Source organism: Orbicella franksi, chromosome 9, assembly GCF_964199315.1.
Source record: "Orbicella franksi chromosome 9, jaOrbFran1.1, whole genome shotgun sequence".
Taxonomy (NCBI): Eukaryota; Metazoa; Cnidaria; class Anthozoa; order Scleractinia; family Merulinidae; genus Orbicella; species Orbicella franksi.
In genome coordinates this window covers 13082204-13100564 of record NC_138153.1, presented here as the reverse complement: position 1 = coordinate 13100564, position 18361 = coordinate 13082204, and the positions used below count along the sequence as shown (strand labels likewise).

General features: G+C 37.4%; 1 long non-coding RNA gene across 1 annotated transcript; it reads left to right on the top strand.

The window, feature by feature from the left end:
- Positions 1–4540: 4540 nt before the first annotated feature.
- LOC145496384 (uncharacterized) lies at positions 4541–12678 on the top strand. Its single transcript, XR_014050542.1, has 2 exons — positions 4541–4842; positions 12418–12678. It is a non-coding gene; the product is annotated as an uncharacterized LOC145496384 (long non-coding RNA).
- Positions 12679–18361: the final 5683 nt, after the last annotated feature.

Genomic DNA, 18361 nt, shown 5'->3' with positions numbered 1-18361 from the left:
CCTAATTCATTCAACAGGCAAAGGGAAGGTAAAATAAGATTTGCGGCGAAGGAAGATAGCGCGGGAAAGCTCACAGACGTTTAATCTACGTCACAACTCCATAACCGGCGGTTTATAGTTTGACGCAGCATAGTGCATCATCTCCGCATGTGTTACGCACGCGTGAAGAAAGATCTTTTTTATGAAGTTTATGAAATAAATGTGAACCTGGTGCTCATCGCTTGCAAATGGAAGAGAAATCTAGCACCCGTACGGTGATGCTCTAAAGCTGAAATTGAACCAGCGCAGGTTCAAAACAAAGAAGAAATTAAAAGAAATGGCTGAGCCTATCTGCAGGAACTGCCCACCAGCTGTCCAGGTAAACCAAGCATTCAAAGGGATAGTCATCTCCTGGGAAACAGCGGATGAACTTGAACACTCAACACTTAAGTTGGTCTTAAACCTTCAAATTTAATTGTACAGAAAACAATTTTTCAGAAACGTGAAGATTCAACATTTTTGACCACTTGCAAAACATATTTTGAAACAATTTTGCTCTAATTGACCCTTGATTTAAGTTTAAATTAAAAAATCTGCAAACTGGTAGCTCCATTTCAACATAGCAACGCCAACAGCAACGGTTGTTTACAGTCAAAAGTACTTACAAAATGGATTCAATTTAGTATACTTTAATTATGTTTCACATAAAAGCTTTAAGGATGTGTGCTTACGAGAATTTTTCATCATGGTCCTGAATACTGTTTCTTTTACCGTCATAAACGCCCCTAATACTTGGTTAACATTTCTATGACTCGTGTGTATTCAGGTATTCAATGGAACATTTATGTAAGTCCTTTCGATATGCCCACCCCCCCTCGCTTCTACCTCCCACCCCCGGTAACAGGGCTAATTTGGGTTCTCGGAGACCGAAGTAAAACTTTAAAGCTTTACTTATTGAGACCAAACAGACAGATAGATCACCAATATTTCAAACACGATATCTTTATTGGATTTTAACCGAATGCTGTGGAACTTTCAAGATTGGCAAAGGACAAATTATCCAGGTCATGAATGAATAAAATTTTCAATTTATGAAATATTTGCACTGTTATTCGGTTAATATAGTTAATATTAGTAAACTTTTTCCCATTTTCGAGAAAAAACCTCAAAACACTGTTTTCAGAGGTTTGCATCCTGGACAACGGAAGGTGGAAGGCGGAAGGCGGTAGGCGGAAGGCGGAAGGCGGAAGGCGGAAGGCGGAAGGCGGAAGGCGGAAGGCGGAAGGCGGAAGGCGGAAGGCGGAAGGCGGCAGGCGGCAGGCGGCAGGCGGCAGGCGGCAGGCGGCAGGCGGCATGCGGAAGGCGGATGGCGGAAGGCAAAAAGCAAAAAGAAGAAAATAGAAAATTAAACGAGAATGAATCGAATAAGCAATTTATAAGCATACGCGTGCGCGATGACGATAGATAGGACTTTGATAAAACGTTTTAGCTGTCAATCAGTTATAAGACAGTGTATGATGGAGCCTTGAAAAGTATTCGCTTGTAAGGTTAACGTTATAAAATACTCGGAAACGTGCTCCCATCTTCGAAGTTGATTGCATCATCAGAAAAATATGCAGAAGCTTTTTGAACTCTTCCTACATTATATTCGCGCCAGCCAGCTCAGGATGGAAAACAAACTGTGCAAAGGGAAGATATCGATTGCACTGTGAACAGTTCCCAGTTTGATTTGAACGAGATGATGTAAAATCATTGCATCCCATGAAGTCTCTTATAGAAGTCACCCGCGCTTTACATTATAATTATTCTAAGAAATAGAAAACATTTTCGGTGTTCCTATCGAGTTATGGAGACACGATTGAAAGTTTGGGAGAACGAGAAATGCTGTGGGAACAGGAATGGACAGTTGAGTGTTACCACATCTGACTGCGCTATGCTGTTAAGAGTCATTATTAGGCTGTGTGACTGCGGTATTCGGTTCCAGCCAAAGACCCACATTTTTACCTTTGCTCGTGATAGTCTCCAGTTGCTCCGTGGCTAGAACATCTAGCTAGATCACGGAGGGGCGTGGGTTGAAATCCCATCTGGAGCTCGGATTTGTTTTCAGAGTTGCTGCTATTTCTACAATAATTAATTAGTTCTTTAATTTCAAACAAGACGTCTGCATGTGTAAGATTTCTTATTAATAAGAAGGCAGAGTCAAGTTGTCACAAGAAAAGTGTTAATTTGAAACATCTTCGCCCTTTTGTATTAATATGGAAAGTACTAATTAATTATAACAATCTATCTTAACTTGACATGATTTATAAGGTTTATAAGCTTTTAGCGTTTCGCTGAGCTATATTTTTCGTGGGACAACTTTTTTCTTTCATCTTCCGCATGAAGAAATCTTGACCCTTTAATGAAATGCAAATTACTTTCTCATTATTAAAACACTAACTTAATTGCAAACTAATGTAACCAATGAGCTTTCTGTTTAACTACTTTTTGTGCGACAACTTGTCTCTACCTTCCTCATGATTATTAAGAAATCTTACACATGCGGACGTCTCGGCCCTTGTTTGAAATTTAAAGTCCTAATTCAGTATCAACAAAAACTACCTATATTGGAAACCAGCATAATGTGTATGCCTTTTTTTAACTACTTGAGGTTTATTTGATGAAAGGGAGGCCCTATCCACACTACGCTGGAGGAATTTGAAGCGGAAGTTTCACTTTGGACATGCACCGGTTATTTTGGTTTTGTGCTGAAGTGGTACTTTTTAAATAAAAGACAAGACAAAATAAAGCTCAATTTAGCTAAAAAGGATTCAGCAGAAGAGCTAAAAAAAGCTTAAGTCCATTTAAAATAGTTTACTTAATAAGTGCACCATCAACATCAAAAAAGAGTCAAGAAATCCGTATGCATATAGTTTCAAATTCTTAATGATAAGAAGGTAGAGACCAATTGTCCCACAAAAAAGCAATTAAACATAGAGCCTATAAATTATGTCTGTAAAAGGAAGCTTTCACTGTCCACTGATAATTTGCGGATGCCTGTAAGGGCTTCTACTTCCTTTTTTTGTTTTCATGTTTTGTCAGTTTGTTGATTGCTTTGTATTCGTTTATATTAGTAACATAGAATATCATTACTACAGCGCGACTACCCCGATATAACGAAGACCACCTAAGGCACCCTTTTACAGATTGACCACTTAGCGTTTGTATGTTAAAATAATAAGATGAGACATAGAAAAACCCGTATAAATCACTTTACGTCAGAAGCTATCCATTAAGAAGTATATTCTTGTAGGGGAACGGGTGTTTTGAGCTAAAAGCATAAGAGCAGATTTAGTTACAAAAATGATCTAATCATAAATGTCATTTTACTTTCTGAAAAGACATATAAAGAGACCCTCTCTTTATATACAGATAAAAGAAATCTGTTGGAGTACTAAGTGGCGAGCTGTAGGTCAAGCATTTGAAGAACGAAGACCCGAGCTGTTGTAATTTTTGCTGCTCTGTTATTTCGCTCAACTTTGGCCACATTTTTTGGACATTTTGGAGATTTTCAGGCTGGATTGGGCCAAATTAGCTCCAATCTACTCAAAAAGGCATTAATCTAATTGCTTTGTAGTAATCTAACTAAACTTCCTTAATTGGGGAAATGAATTCTCAGTTAACACCCGCAGTTGTTTACAAGCGCTTATCAGGTTGTTTTTTCATCAAGTCTCGAGTTTCACAGCTAATTCATAACAGCTCTGCATATCTAATGTTGAGCTTTTAGTCTGTATACAGCCGTTTCTCTTCGTTTCCCTCGTAGAAAGACCTATCCCAAGCACGTAGAATGAGGATCCCTAGCAGCTTCTAAAATTAATCATTAAGAGAGAAGACAGTTTCATGAACACAAGGCTTAAGATGCATGGACTAACACTGGGAACGCTGAAAAAGTCCGAAACGCTGTCGAAGAGTCACTCCTTACCACACATGACTAGCCGATAACAAATAAATAAATTACTTCTTACTAATATAAAAGAAATAGCAAGCAATCTACAATCTGACAAGACAAACAGGAAGGAAGTAAAAACCCCTGCAGGTATCAGCAAATTATTAGTTGACTATGAAAGCTTCCTTTTAGAAACGTAATTAATAGGCTCTATGTTTAATTGCTTTTTTTGTGGGACAACTTGTCCCTAGCTTCCTATCAGTAAGAATTCGAACTAATTATGCACACGGATTTGTTGACTCTTTTTTGATGTTGAAAGTGCAGGTATAAAATAAATTGTTTTAACTGGACATAATCTATAATCTTTCTATAAGCTTTTTTAGCTCTTTTGCTGAATAAGTTTTTGTTTCACAACTTGTATCTACGTTACTTTCTTTATTTACATGCGAGAAGTCTCGGCTGTAACTCTTTTAGGGTCAAGACAAATACGCCTAATCACGGTTTTCGACGCCATTTTGGCTGGTAGGCAAAATGGTCTGAAATTACAGTGTTTGTATGTTAAAACAATAACACAAGACAGAGAAAAGCTCGTGTAAAGCGTTTAACTTCAGAAGTCATTCATCAAGAAATACATTCGGATAGGGTTTCATCAAACGGACGGTTGTATTGAGCTTACAGCAGATTTAGTTACAAAAATTAATTAATCATAAATGTCATTTTGGCTTCTGAAAAGAAATGTAAAGAGAGACTCTCTCTTTATATACAGACAAAAGAAGTCTGTTGGAGTACTAAGTTACGCGCTGTGGACCTGCTGAAGTATATGAAGAATGAAGACCCGAGCTGTTGTAGTTTTTGCTGCTCTGTTATTGCTCGCAACTTTGGCTGCCGAGAGTGATGCCCTCACCGGTAATATAGGAAAAAGAGAATTGGAAGAAAAGGTTAGACAGCATTAATGTTTTGTCTTTCGTACAGTTTGTCGCCTCTTCTTTAGTCAATGCAGATGGGCTTTCATAGTAAGCAGGAAGGACAGGTTGGACTTTGATACTTAGATTTGTGCTCAGACTAAGTGCGCTGGTGGTTACTCCACTGGAAAAGTTGAAAATTTACATGGACATGTCAATTGTAATTTACAGTATGTAAATCTTGATTTACATTCTTTGTAAATTACAATTTACATGTTAGGGTTTTGTAAAATAAAATTACAGGAAATTTACAGCTTTTAGTACAGCATGTAAATGTTCTGTAAATAGTGATTTACATTGTCTTTGTCGACAATGATCATTTGAAGAACATGTAAAAACTTGTAAAATATTTTACGCACTTTTACAGTATCTGGCTTTGTAAAAAAACATGTAAATTGCTTTGCTAAACCATGTGAGGAACGTGTAAATAATTCAAGCGAATGCTGTAAAAAATCTGGAAACGTTATGTTTGTAACCCCGTAAAAACCATGTAAATGAAAAAAGGGGGCCTGTAAGAAACATGTAAAAACCATGTAAATGAAAAAAGGGGGGCTGTAAGAAACATGTAAAAAGCATGTAAATGAAAAAAGGGGGCCTGTAAGAAACATGTAAAAACCATGTAAATGAAAAAAGGGGGCCTGTAAGAAACATGTTAAAACAATGTAAATGAAAGAAAGGGAGCCTGTAAGAAACACGTAAAAACCATGTAAATGGAAAACCTAGAAGTTGCACGGGTGCGACACCGCACTAACGAAGCTGTCTTCTTGTGAACTTTCCGCGCATCCACAACGACAAAATAAAACTAGAATTGTTACTGCACATACAGGGGTCCCAAGCTTACGTCTCTAGAAAAGAGAAAAATTAATTCTCGGGCACGTACGTATTTATTCATGAAGGACCATGAAAGCGTCACGTGTTGTGTGAGTTCAAGACGGAAAGAGCCCTGGTGACCGAGTTTGAACTGACGCGGAGTTAGGTTAGGCAGGGAACCATAAGGGACACCCAACGACCGTTTCCTCTCGAATGCTTTTCAACGCTGTTTTAGGCTATCTGGTGTACTTTCAAAGCTCTGTAGGTTAATTTTAGGTTGCGCAAAAAAAATTTATCTGTTCGGTTATTCTAGAGGAGCTTGAGTATTCTCGAACTTATTAGGGCTTTTTTGTCCATTTTCCGAAAACGTTAGGTCTTATCGCCTTTCCGAAAATGATAGCTGACTTTTTTTCGGTACCCAAAATGACATTTTTAACAATCCGAAAACAACAAACATTAAACTTCTCATATCGCGAAAGTTCGAGGTCACAGTTGTGCCCCTGAACCGCTGAGAATGAACGAAATATCATCGATTTAGAGCGTTAAATATTCCGAAACATGCACATTCTACAAGTAAGATTAATACAACTAAATCTGCCCTTGCATGTTCACTGTTTCCTTGTTTTTTGTTTTGTTTTGTTTTGTTTTTTGGTGATTTCTACCGTTTTGTACTTTCATTGCCATCACTGTTATCCCAGTCCCTTTATAAGAGCATACCAGCCTTGTGAGTGCCCGATCTCCAACAAGCAGGAATCAGCGGTCTTCATGTTAGGTACCAGGTTCTCTCGGTTCTCCCGCCATGTTTGGCAGTTCGTTGGAACTTGCATCGAACTCGAGCTCTTTTTTAGCGGGCCAAAATCCACTCTACCTTCGCTTCGTCACCGTGCACGGTTTCAAGGCAAAGTTTACCGTTACCCAGAAGTTGAAGATAGCGATTACAGGCAACAAAAACAACAGGTAAGCAAGTTTTGCATAAATTGAACGAGCAGAGTAAAGTAACGTCAAGATACGTATACATTTCGTTTTGCCTTTGGTTGAGAATGTGTCATTATCAAGGAGAAGTTACATTGCTTGTGGAATCGACTTTGGTGATGTTTACCTGCCGTACATAAAGAGCTTTATTATCTGTTATTATCTGTTCTCGATAACTGAGCATGAGCATGCGACATTTGTTATTGGCTTATATGCACCTCATGATTCTTTCTGATGCATGCTCTTGTAAGGTTATGTTGCCCTCTGATGTGAATGCTAGTAAGCTAAAACGTAATGTGCCATCTTCAGCAGAGAAATTTCTCTTATGCTAGAGTAAGTATTCTGAAGTTACTCAAGTGTCTACTGTTGTACCTACATGCAAGTTACAATATGCTGTTATACACAACTGTACATGGACATTGCACCCACTGGTGCTGATACTGTAGTAAGTTAAATGTTGTGGTATTTTCTTTCACAAAAAAAAAACACTATGATACTTTATAAAGAGGTGTACATGTACCTCAAACTGTCGTGAAAACTACACAGGACTCTTTTTTTCTGCACAGGACATGTAATGTGCCATCTTCAGCAGAGAAATTTCTTTTATGCTAGAGTAAGTATTCTGAAGTTACTCAAGTGTCTACAGTTGTACCTACATGCAAGTTACAATATGCTGTTATACACAACTGTACATGGACATTGCACCCACTGGTGCTGATACTGTAGTAAGTTAAATGTTGTGGTATTTTCTTTCACAAAAAAAACACTATGATACTTTATAAAGAGGTATACATGTACCTCAAACTGTCGTGAAAACTACACAGGACTTGAAAAAAAGGAAGAGTAACTTGCCCAGGCAGGAAAATCTACTTGTCTTGGATGACACAGTATAGTCAATCGATTATTTCATAACAATCAATAGAAATTAGTCAATGATATCAGAAATCAATAAAAGGATTCGTCATGAGTCATCGATTGTGATCAAATTTTCAATAAGCATTATCAATTTTGCTGATAATAGCTTATCTTTTAAGCAACATTTAATAAGAAAGAAATGAACAAAAGATTTAAAGTGAAATATGAAATCATGAATACAACTGCATAAAAACATAACATTGTATCTCGTAAACAGAATATTTTGCTGGCATACATGTATCAGGGACTATGTTTTGGGGGTTTTTGGTAGTGCCTTTGAAATCTGCATAAAAAAAGTTACAATCAAACACTGTGTTGAGGGACAATTTTTCTACAGTTTAGGTGAACTAACAAAGAGAGACCAACTTTCAATTGATTCTCTAATGACTGATAAATTTGGTAAAATCAAACTGATAACTTGAAACTTTCCTAGCATGTGAGTACGAATTTCTTTCAATTGATCGATAGCACTGATAACACTTACATTAATTTCAATTTATTGATTTATATCAATTTATGGATTGATTTCAATTGATTACCTTACCCTGGGATGACCAGACAGCACTTTAGAGCCCTGTCACAGCTGTACGTTTTACTTGTACGAAATTGGGCTCATACCAAATACATGTAGGTTTCATGTGTCATGCATCTGTTCATGCATCTGTAGCAGGGCAGGAAAAAAAATTGTAAGTCACTTGCCCAGTGGGCCAGTCAATTTCAGTTTTCACTTGCCCCACTTAAATATTAGTTGCCAGTGTGGTGGCCAGTAAGGAAATCAGAGGACAAATACGAATGAAGTACACTTGGATTCCAAACTAATTCTTGCTTTCAACCTAATAATTAACTAATCTTTAGGTGTTAAGTTTTGAAATGGAATGACTGGAAATTATCATTTATCAAGCTGGCATTTTTAGTCAGACTCACAAGACTACTGACGCTACATTGTAATTTCACTTGCCCACTGGGCCACTGAACTTCTATTTTTGCTTGCCCAAGAGCAAAATTTACTTGGCTGAGGAAATCAGACCTGGGTTTTTTCCTGCCTTGAGTAGATCACAGATAACATCAAAATGTGGTAAAAACAAAAAATAGTCACATAAGCCATTACTAGAATGTGTCACAGAATCTGTGAATTTTTCAGGTGTGTGTCACTGATGTTTTTACCACATTTTGATGTCTTCTGTGATCTATTACTGAACAGATGCACAACAACATAGAATCTGTCTGCTTCGTAATACATAACAAAGAAACAAAAACAAACTTTTATGACATCATCTGTACCTTTGTCCACCAATAGAGCATAAGTGCACGTAAGAAACAATCAAATTGTGCCTGCAAATAACTTGACTTATTATTTAAACATTGTTTGATAGGAGTTTGATTTATTGTCCATGATTATTACAATGTAGGAGATAGTGAACATTGAATAGTTACTGCCATGGATTTTGAGTTTAGTTCTTCTACATCCTCTGACATTCAGTGCTTTCCAATCAGAGATGCAAATTTTTTGTCACACAGTAGCTACAGATGTAGATGTATGATCTGTTTGATTGATGAATATTCAGGGCTCAAAATAATGGCCGGTCAACGGGCAATGTCTGGCCAGAATGGTGACTTGACCGGCCAAAAACTTCACTCGCCGGTCATGTTGACCAGTCATGTCATGTTGAGACGGTCACGTTGTTCATTCTTGAATAAACAATCAAATCCCCAACTGTAAATCTGAGAGTTTTTATCTCTTTTTTATCGTGACCTCTAATGAAAACATACGCCAATGCATACATGTATCTGTTCGAACGGCTAAAGACCATTCGCTTGCTGTTTGTCATGCGTTCAAGATCGATAGAAATGCCATTCGAGCGACTGGGGTTAAATCTGTTCAGAAAAATATTAAGCCAATCTTTAAACGGTCTAGCAGTGACTGGAACAAACAAACTATATTTGTGGGTTTAATTTAGCTCACATTACGTGTACTTGATTTTTTTGTAAATATCTTGACCAGTCAGAAATGAGACGTGACCGAGCTAAAATTACTTTGGCCGGTCAACATGACCGGCTACAGTCCGATTTCAAATGTCACAGTATAAATTGGAATGATAAGAAACAAAATAATAACTCCAGTGTAAAATTCGCTGATTGATATCATACACAGAATTTGCTGATTCATACTCAGACATAACTTATCTTATTTAACGAAATGTTTTATGTTACTTGTAGGATGAAGTAAAATTGAGAGTGGTCAATACATGCATACTCCTTGGCATTGATGCTTGATCAGGAAAAAATCAGCCACTGAGAAGTCTACAGTACCTATGACTCTATAAGGGGTCCGAGGTCCATTTCTTGAAGGCCCTGGAAACTTTTTGGGCCCATAAAGCCATCTTTAATTGAGCTGTGTCTAAAAACTAAGAGCTGTATATGCCTGAAACTTCTTGTGTGAAGGAAACCTCTGTTCATATTGAGAATAAGCGAATAAAACAGCTCTGTAAGCATAAGATTTCAGATTTTGGTATGGCTTTCTAGGTGCGAAAACTTTTTGGGACCTTCGAGAAATGGGCCCCTGGTGCATTACAATCTAACATGATGACCTTCAACACTTTCTGGCATAAATTCAACCACTTTAAAGATTATTTTCAATGCTTTGAAGTATCACCTACACTGTACCTGTGTTAGTGAATTAGCATTAAATTTGAATATCTTAGATTGCTAGGTTGATACTTATTGTTCGATACAGCAGCTATAAGATTTCATCATAAAAAGCAACGGCTATGTTTACATACATGTAGTACCAGAACAATAATTTATTAACTTATGATGTGTTATGGGAACTATGGTACTAGATAGGCCTTTCAATTTCAACAGGTCCCTATGAATTTTTTTTTTTACAGTACAGTTTTTTTTTTATCACAAAAAGAAAAAGTAAAATTTTGAATATTGTTTACAGTGAATGTTTTGTCAGGGGTCCAAAATGTTTGTCCTGTTTGGATTCTGTACAGTTTTGGAAAAAGAAGGAAACTGTGACTTTGTAAACATAGCCTAAAAGATGTCAGAAGCCTTGTTTTATGTTATGCAATGTAGTATTCCTTTGGCATGAATGTTTTTATGATGAATTTAAAATGTCAATCTCTATCTTGTGGTAAATGTTTTTTCTGCCCATTTTCTGTTATTTCAAAAGAACAATTCACTCTATGAAAAAAGTTGATCAATATTTCACACTTACATTGCAGTAATTTTCATAATAAGTTTAAGGTTAAGTCTGCATATGAGCCACGTGGCCCAACAGACTGGAGCTTATCCCACTTTCTGTAGCAGGAAGCGACTAGGACTATTTCTACTTCCCCTGGATGAGATGCCAGTCCATTGCAGGGTTACCCCACCATTAAATTCGCTGGTACCCACTTATACACCTGGGTGGAGAGGCACTGAGAGTAATGTGTGTTGCCCAGCAACACAACAGAATGTACCTGCCTAGGGCTTGAACCCGGACCGCTCGATCAGGAGTTGAGCTCACTACATGTAACTACGAGGCCATCGTGCCTCCGACATTTTTCATAATAATTATTAAGGCTAATTTAATCCTACATTAATTACTTAGTAAGAAAAAAACAGTTTATTCATTCATTTTATGACAAAGGTATTATCATTATGTTACATTTGACTTTGTGAATTTAGTATATATTTAAGACAGGTATCCATTTGCAAACAATTTTAATTTGGTAATACGCCTAAATTGCAAAATTTTCACTCGTTGTAGCTGACAACAGTATAGTTCTTAATCATTTTACTATTTATGAATTACAGGCTCCCTTTTTCGATTTCCATGTTATTTACAAGCTCCTGTTTTCATTTTCCATGTTATTTACAGCCTCCCTTTTTTATTTACATGTTGTTTACAGCCTCCCCTTTTTATTTACATGTTATTTACAGTATTATGGCAGCCTCCCTGTATTAAATTTACATGTTATTTACGGGTTTCCAGGTTGAATCACAAGAAATTTACAGGCTATTTACAGTATCTGCAGGCACAGTTTACATGTTATTTACATGATCTTAGCCCTTTGCTTTGAAACATTTACAGTGTTTTCTTCATCATTTACATGTTTCACTTGAAATATTTACATGTTTTTTACATGAAACCTCCAAAACATGTAAAAGGGGAAAAATCATGTAAATTAATCTTTACAGTCTCTTTTTGTTTATTTACATGTTAATTACATGTTATTTTACATACTCTGTAAATTTTCAACTTTTCCAGTGCTCTGGTAAATGACATAACATTAGTATAACTGAATGAAGTCAAGATTGGTTCGATAGGATTGTAATTCTTGAATGTTCAGAGGATTTACCACTAAAATTCCGGGAAGAAGAGAATTGGAAGGAGAGGTTTGACGTTCATCACTTTGTGGACTTTTAGACAGTTTATTTATCTTTCTTAGCAATGTCGTTGGGCCGCTTTGATAGATGTATTGAGTGAGCAGGAAAGGTGTGAACTGCTTAGAGTTGTGTCCAGGCATCGTAAATAACAGTAATGAAGTTAAGAGTGGTTAAACAGGATTGTGATTCTTGAACGTTCAAAGAACTAATCAAGAAAGAGGAAAGGGCTTTTCATGGAAACATTCTTATTTTAATAAGCGTCTGCGTTTAAGCCCTTAATTAAATAAGGTCAATGAAGATACTTTGGATTTTCAGAGGCACAGAGTGCATTGTTCAAGGGGTACACACCGAAGAGAAAGTTAATCGGGCGCCGAAGGTGCAGAAGAAGCATGTCATATTTCTTCACATGGAAACAAATTTCTTTGGAGAGAAATTGCTTTGTATTTTGTTTTATTACTATTATCATTTTTTCACCTACAGGGGAAAAGAGCCGAAAAGTTGAAAAGGAGCATTTGTGAACTGGCAAGAAGCACTCGATGCGGGGGAATTGCGGGGATTAATGTCTTTGACGACTACGACAAAGGAAAAAAATGAACAAGCATACCTGGAGGGATAATCGTGATAAACTTAAATGAAAAATTTTAAAAATAATATTGTAATTTTGAGATTTAAGTTCTAGTTTAAGACGCTGAAACGGATAAAATATCACGTTAAAAAATGATTATGAGTAAGAAATAAAAAGAATTAACTTAACGATCGTCTCGCGTGTTTGTGTGGAAGCGTTTCTTCACGCTGCTTTATAGAATAGCTGAGATACTACGTGCACTGTGATTGGTCAAAAACGTATTTAGCAATATACCTACCTAGGAAATTTCCTTCCTGATATGCTAGAGTTAATTAAGTGGAAGGACGAAGAATTGCAGAAATTGCGTTAGTAGTAATCTAACTAAACTTTCTTTAGTTGTCGAAATGAATTCTCAGTTAACACCTACAGTTGTTTACGAGGTTGTCTCAAGTTTGGCAGCTAATTCATAACAGCTCTACATATCTAAAGCTGAGCTCTTAGTCTGTCCACAGCCGTTTCTCTTCGTTTTCCTCGAAGAAAGAGCTATCCCAAGCGCGTGGAATTAGGATCCCTAACAGCCACGGCGAAAAAAGTGGCGTTTACCTTTTAGAAAACGCGCGGTGAATTTACGCAAAACGTGGCATTTGCTTACATTTACTGGTATTCACCAATCGGAAAATACAAGATTTTCCAGTTGTTTTGCTGTCGGGGAATTTGAGTATTCGTTCCATTATCCGGTAGTTTACCATTACGGTGAACGCCGGAAAACGCCTGTTTTCTGGAATTTACCGGTCTGTTAACACTTGGCGAATGTCTTGTTTGCCTGTGTTAACAGATGTTTTCCCGGTGTAAAACTTCACGTTCATCCGTGGTTAACAATTGAAAACCGGCGTTTTCCCTTGTTTTCCGGAACGGCAAATGCCGTGAAATTTCGGAAAACACACTGTTTACCAGAACTCACTGCTTGGTTAACGTACGGAAAGCATAGTGCATTCCCGCGTTCACAGAAGTTTTCTCCTGTTTTCTTGTATTTTCCGAGACGGCGAATTCAAGGGAATTCAAGAAAACGCATGTTTTCCAGCGTTCACCGTTCGGTAAACGCACGGAAATTATTGTGTTCCTGCGTTTTCAGAAGTTTTCTTGTGCTTTTCTCGCATTTTCCCTGATGGCAAACGCGCGTGAACTCAAGAAAACGCTTGTTTTCCAATGTTCACCGTTCGATGAACTTTTGGAAAATATCGTGTCTTCCTGTGTTCGCAGGAATTTTCTTATATTTTCTGGGACAGTGAGTTGCGGTGAATTCAAGAAAACGCTTGTTCCCTGGCGTTTACCGTTCAGTTAATGGGTGGAAAATTGCACGAATTCCAACGTTTTCCTCGCGTTTTCTTGCATTTCCTGGGACGGTGTATTCGGGTGTTTTTCAGTGCGCATCGGCCGGCATTGTTCGCTCACTCCCATCCCGTGTTCGAGATTCTTCTGATCTTTCTACAGTCCCACGACCTGCTGGCTACCAATGTTCAGGGGACTAAAGCTCATTCCCTTTCCCAGTCAAAACAGCAAAAACAAGAGGTATTGTTAATTCTAAAAATAAGATTTATTTAAAATTGTGTAGCGCTGTTTACTATCTACAGATGTACAATTATTCACATAAAATACGAGGGTAATTTTAACTGTGTTTTCCCACTCTAACAAACAAATTATAACCATACATGGTTTAGCAAGAAAGTTCTTTCACTTGACCCTTTAAGGGAATATTATTTACAAATATCTATTTGAGAGGCGCACAATCACCCACCCAACAAGAACATTCAGCCTATCTTTCTTAGAAAACGGTGTATCATTTTGTCCAGTTAATACCACTCGCAATGTATTGCTCTTAAAAATAAGATTCTGATAAATGACCTGGATGGTGGTCACAAAAGCTACATGAAAGTAAAACCTGCTTAGCTTTTATAGCAAAAATTCTAATTTGCGTTGCATGTCTTAATAAGCCAGTAGCCAACTTCATCAAATAACAGGCTTTTTACAGTGTTAAACTTTTCAACTAGCAAACAAGCAAACAATTTGACAGAAAAATGTCATTAAAGTAATTAAATGAAGGGTTTATGCAAAAACCATGAAACTGGATGAAATCAATTAAAATTCTCTCTCTTTTTACCCCAATACTGATTTGAATAGCTGGTCTGCATGCCAGAAGAGACACAATTTTTTTTCAATTTTGCATAAGGCCCTTAAATAAAATTATACTGCCCCTTAATCAGCACGCACAGCCAAAGCAAATGTTGTGGGACTCCAGTTGTGGTCCTTTCACTAGGAAGACCAAGAATCCGGCTCACAGACTGCCTTTTTTGTTGGGACGTCATGCCTGCCTTCCAACGCTCATCAAGTAGTCGAAAATACTTGCTTACATCATCTGTCCTCCAGATTAGAGGTCTGGTGGCCAGAGCATCGCCCTCTGCGTCAGACTCATCTGAAGAGACTAGGCCTATATGCAGAACCTCGTACATTTGACCACTCCTTTCCTCTTCTCTGACCACTTTCAGTCTTCTGTCAAGCTTCTAAAAGGAGTTGATAAATTTATTATTTAGTGACTTTAGTAAATGTTCTATATTCAAGCAAATCATAACTTGATGGTTACTGTATTACATACTGCGCATACTCATTCTGCAAGGTGGTTTATCACGGTTTTTTAGATGCAACTGCACATATAATAAGATTTTCTGGTGCCAATTTTACACGTTATACAAAAAGAGACAGCCATAAGGAGTCATACATGTATGTGTTGTAATATTAACAACCTCAGAGCCTTTATCACGAATAAAAGGATTAAGTCTTCATAATATTATTGTTTGTTAACCCTATTCCTGGAAAAAAAAGTTGTAAAATACAAGCAATTTTCAAAATCTCTCGCACTTGCTGTAAATTTTTCTGTTCTGATCACAATAAGCACAGAGTGGCACATGAGACACTCAGGCAGTCAGCAGACACCCATATCATAATCTGGTGGAAATAGAAAAATGCCAAACTATCCAGCTGGCAGCTGAGTGTGTACTTAATTAGTTATGTTATCTTAGCTGATTTCATGTATACCAGTACTTCACCTTTTTACCCCTTTTGTGATGTCATCGCTTGAAATAACCAAAGGAGCAACTTGTAGTTTTTGGTGGAATAATAGCAGTGAAAGGGTCTAGTAATTTGTCAGCGAAATAAGGGAGATCCATACCCTTTTCATCCTTTGCCTTCTCTTCTGGTCCTGCTGGTACCTCTCATATGTCCCACTTTGTTCTTGTCTAACGCGGGAAAATTGCTAAAGAACGTGTAGTTTTCCTGGTGTTAACCGTCAACATTTAGACTTGGAAAACCTCCTGCAAACACCGCATTTACCCGCTCGGGAAAACTACGGTGAAGGCATATGAAAACGAGGTGTTCAATAGAAGTTTTCTAATGCGGGAAAATTGCTAATGAACGTGTAGTTTTCCTAGTGTTAACCGTCAGCATTTAGACTTGGAAAACCTCCTGCAAACACTGCATTAATCCGCTCGGGAAAACGAGAGAAAACGCAATGGAAAACCAGGTGTTCACCGGCGTTTTTTCAAGAGCATGAAAACAGTGAATTAGCTTCATGTTTTCCTGGCGTTCACACAAGGAAAACGCCGAGTTAGCAGAACGTTTTCCGATATCAGAAAACGGACGGCTAATCCAGGATTTATCTGGTATTCACCGTTTGGTAAAATTAACGGTGAAAGAGGCTTTTCTTGCCGTGAGCTGCTAAAAATATTAAGAGAGAAGATAGTGAAAACAAGGCTTAAGAAGCATGGACTAACACTGGGATCACTAAAAAAGTCCGAGACGCTGTCGAAGACTCACTCCTAACCACACATGACTAGCCGATAACACATAAATTCATTACTTCTTACTAATATAAAGGACATAGAAAGCAATCTACAATATGACAAAACAAACAGAAAAGGAAGTAAAAACCCCTGCAGGCATCAGCAAATTACTGGTTGACTGTGAAAGCTTCCTTTTGGAAACATAATTTATAGGTTCTATATTTAATTGCCTTTTTGTAAGACAACTTGTCCCTACCTTCCTATCATTAATAGCCTGCGAACGCAGACGTATTTCCGTCTGTCACTTGGTTCCACCGAAAAATAACGTCTGCGAACCCGAGCCAGAAAACGATTTCTGTGACGTAGGAATTCTAAGCCAATCACAGTTTAGCTCAAATAACCCCAGAACTACTGCGCGAAGTATTCACTGCGAGGAGCACTCGAGTTTCATTCTATCATGGAATCTGATTGGCCAAGGAGAAACAAAAGTCATTACGTCACAGAAATCGTTTTCTGGCTCGGGTTCGCTGACGTTATTTTTCGGTGAAACCAAGTGACAGCCGGAAATACGTCTGCGTTCGCAGGCTATATCATTAATTATGCATACGGATTGCTTGACTCTCTTTTGATGTTGCAGGTGCAAGTATAAAGTAAACAGTTTGAAGTGGACATAATTTATAATCTTTCTATAAGCTTTTTTAGCTCTCTTGCAGAATAAGTTTTTGTTTCACAACTTGTTTCACAACTTGTCTTGTCTTGGCGTTACTTTCTTTAAATAAATTTACATGGGAGGAGTCTCGGTTCTTTTGGCCATGTCAAAAATTATAAATGATCTTGTAGAATAATTTGATTATAAACTTTTTTAGGGTCAAGACAAATATGCCTAATCACGGTTTTCGACGCCATCTTGGCTGGTAGGCAAAATGGTCTGAAACTATAATGTTTGTATGCGGCGAATCCAATGGCAAATTACTGAAATCAAATTTGAATTTTACACAACTTTACCATACTTGGCAGCAGATTGTGTTCATGAAATTGGAAGGCCGTAGCTGGGCTGAAAGACGCCCTGTTAATTCTTAATTTCCCATACTTTTGTCTATAATTTTTTTCCCGCTAACCGCGTCTACCCAGCCAAATTCTAGCTTCTAGCCTCGTGTACTCTGTTCCCTAGAATGCAGTCTAGTACTCGTACGCAAATTTAAAGGCCGCTTTCAAATGAAAGATAAATATTGTATTTATTTCTAGTCCTAAAAAAAATATTGAAATGTTACAATTTTCTTGGAAACAAACGAGGCAAAATATCCCCGTAAATTCTCAAATGTAGTGCTGCCAACGTATCTTTGCCAGATGTTAGTCAAATGTTGACTTAGCTTAAAAGCGAATAAGAGGGAATTAATGCCAGTGACATAACAAGGAATAGTTTTTTTGTCCAACTCTTTACTTCTTTTTATCGCACTTGTTAGAAGAATCCCAAAATCCTATTGAACCACTCTTAACTTCTCTTGTACCTTGTACTAATATTATGTCATTTAGTAAAGTAACCACTGACGCAAGTAGCCTGGGCACAAGTCTAAGCATCAAAGTCCAAACTTTTCTGCCTCTTCAGTGTGAATTAAAGCCCATCAAATCTTTCGTAAAGTGCTTTAAACTGAGCTTTATTCTGTCTTAATTTCAAAAGTACCGCTTTATTAAATGGATGGCCTGTTCAAGAGAGGTAAAATCTTTTACTGTACTGAATAGTTTTAGCAAAATTCGCCCATGCAGACGTCTTGAAAGTTGTGTAAATTCAGTATTTTTAGCAATTGATTATAAAAGCTACCTTTAAGAAACAGATGATTTATTAGTCCTTTGTTTAACTGTTTTAGTGTGACGTCTCGTCTCTCAATCCCCATCCACACTACTCCGAACAACTGCAAGTGTTTACTGAGAATTCATTCCGACATTTGAAGGTAATTTAGTCACATTAGTGTTAACGCAATTAGATTATTCGCGTTCAATTTCTGCACTTCTTTGTCCTTCCACATAA